Source organism: Chrysochloris asiatica, unplaced genomic scaffold (genome assembly GCF_000296735.1).
Source record: "Chrysochloris asiatica unplaced genomic scaffold, ChrAsi1.0 scaffold00004, whole genome shotgun sequence".
In the NCBI taxonomy this organism is placed as follows: domain Eukaryota; kingdom Metazoa; phylum Chordata; class Mammalia; order Afrosoricida; family Chrysochloridae; genus Chrysochloris; species Chrysochloris asiatica.
This window is the reverse complement of record NW_006408522.1, coordinates 34,529,302-34,532,021: the sequence shown is the minus strand read 5'-3', so window position 1 is coordinate 34,532,021 and position 2,720 is coordinate 34,529,302. Positions and strand designations below refer to the sequence as shown.

General features: G+C 41.1%; 1 pseudogene; it reads right to left on the bottom strand.

Annotated features, from left to right (window-relative positions):
• Positions 1-454: 454 nt before the first annotated feature.
• On the bottom strand, positions 455-1,214 carry LOC102815756 (annotated as a pseudogene).
• Positions 1,215-2,720: the final 1,506 nt, after the last annotated feature.

Below are 2,720 nucleotides of genomic sequence, written 5' to 3'. Positions count from 1 at the left end.
TGTTCTTCTGTCATCACAGGGGCTGCTGTCTGCTGGAAATGCTTCCTTTTAGCACCTACCCTGCCCCACTTTGCTAATTTCTACACATTCCTTAAGGCATAGTCCAATGCCACTTCTCTGTGATTTTTTCTCTGACCCCTGAATCCAATTAGCTGTGCCCTTCATTTGTGCTTGTAACTTGGACCCAAACCCATTGCCATCAAGTTGATTTCAACTCATAGCCACCCTGCATAGGGTTTCCGAGGCTATAAATCTTTATGGTAGCAGAAACCCTCATCCTTCTCCCATGGAGCACCTGGTGGTTTTGAACTGTCTACTCGCAAGTTAGCAGTCCAGTGTTTTTCCTAATGTACCACCAGAGTTCCTTGTACTTTAGACAGAGTTGTAATAGTAGTTTTTGGGTTTTGTTTTCACAAATAAGATCTTTTATTTGTCATCATTAAAAGTCTGAATTTTAAACAGATTCTTGAACCGGTGGCTCATAGCCATCAGCTAGTTCACCTTTAGTACCTGTCTCATCTCCAGCAGCTTTTCCAGAACTACTGCCTTCACCATGAAGCTCCATGAGTTTTCCCAACTCAAACGTGGGCTTCTTCAGCATTTTTACTTTACATCAACAAATACATCATGGAGTGGGTAAATAGACTGGCAAGTCTTCTCTATGTCCTTTCCAATGCTGTCTGGAGTCTGTTTATTGACCGCTTCTTTCAAGTCATTTGTCTGCACCTCTTGGGTCATGATTCCCATTATTTTCTTCTGGATTTGAAAGTTAGTGCTGAGCATAAGATGTTTTCTGAATCTGGTTGTTGTGTTTTTTAGTAAAACCAACATAGAACACGTGAAGCAAATTCATCTGTAGTCTTGACATCAACATGAGCTTCAATCATGGTCTGCCATTCTTTGACCATGGAGCACATTTTGTCGTGGATAAGATCTATGCCATGGAAGTTGGTCAGGCAGTTTTTGCCCTGAACATCCTCAGTAATTTGCTTGAATTTTCTAAATACAACTTCATCATTCTGCAGATCAGCAAGGTTCACTTCAAAAACATGACCCTTGGGCCGTGTGACTAGTGTTTGCCCAGTATTTCTTATATTGAACATAGCTGGTGCCTTCACATCATACCAATCTTTCTTAGAAAATGGATCAATCACTTTCTTCTTGGCTCCATTTTTTCGCCACCTTTTAAGGTGCTTGCTCTTGCTGACTGCCATGGTGCTGTTCAGAGAGCCAAAAGGCAGTTTTGTTTTGTTTAATTCTTTGCTGTCATCACTGATTATTGGTTGTCCACTAGATTGTAAGTTCCTGAGGGCAGGAATCATTTCTTGTCTGTGTTTTAGGATCTATACATGGTTAAGAAGTTAATAAATGTTTTACTGAGGAATTAATGAATACTCTGTTCTTTCATATTATATGCTTTGGCTTGTGCTTCTTCTAATGCTCTTCCCTCCCCTGTGTGCTAACCAACTTGTAGACATTCTTTAACACTAAGCCTTATTTTGATACCTTAGTGACAGTTAGTTACTCTGTCTGCTGTGCTTCCATAGTTTTTCTTTTCATACTTTTCATAAATATTTTATAGTACATAGTAGGGATGTAAATGTTTTAATGATTATAAGCATCATGGATTGCATAAATATTCCCTAAGTCGCCAAGCCCATCTCATAAAGTGGGTTATAGCTACACAGTACTAATAACCCTATTTAAAAGGAGCTCAGGTAGCGTAGTGGTTATGAATTGGGCTGCGAACCGCAAGGTCAGCAGTTCGAAACTACCAGCTGTTCTGTGGGAGAAAGATGAGGCTTTCTGCTTCCATAAAGATTTATGGCCTTGGAAACCCTGTACAGGGTCGCTGTGAGTCGGAACCTACTCCATGGCACATAACAACAACAACAGTGGAGTCCTGGTGTGGCACTGTGGGTTAATGTGCCAGACTGCAAAGCCTGCAAGATTGGCAGTTCAAGCTCACCAGCTGCTCCTTGGAAACCCTATACAGGGTTGCTATGGGTAGGTCAGAATTGACTCGATGGCACTTCACAGCAACAACAGTGGAGTCCTGGTATGGCACTGTAGGTTTAATGCGTTGTACTGCAAAGTCGTTTGAACTACAAGGCTGGCGTTTCAGGCTCACCAGCTGCTCCTCAGAAACTGTATACAGGGTCATTATGAGTCAGAACTGACTTGATGGCACTTAACAACAACAAACAACAGTGGTGCTATAGGATAAGCCCCGACCTGCTAAACTCACCAGCTGCTTCTCAGAAACCCCTACACAGGGTTGCTATGAATCAGAACTAACTCGACAGCATTTAACAGCAACAACAACAAATTTATAATTTGCAAACAGATCATTTAGATTATACACTGTATTCAAGTTTGCTTGAATAATCTGTACAGTTTTTATTTCAGTGTGGCTTTTCGTTACCTTTTCACAGGCACTCACTGCCCTCCAGTGGTTAGACCACAGTTAACATTTTTAGTAAAAATAAAGGTTATAAAATTCTCTTAAAGTGTTTTGTTTTTATTTTCCTTAAAACCATCTTTAAAATACCATTAGGTTTCCCTATACAGAGAAGCAGTGACACCAGAGATGGAGGCAGAGATGAGGACATGGAGAGAGGGAGCAGCTGAGGACTCTAGACTCATGGATAGAGATGGACTGAGTGCTGGCAGCCAGGAGGCAGGCTTGTAGAATATGCCCTTTGTTTAAATTATTATCT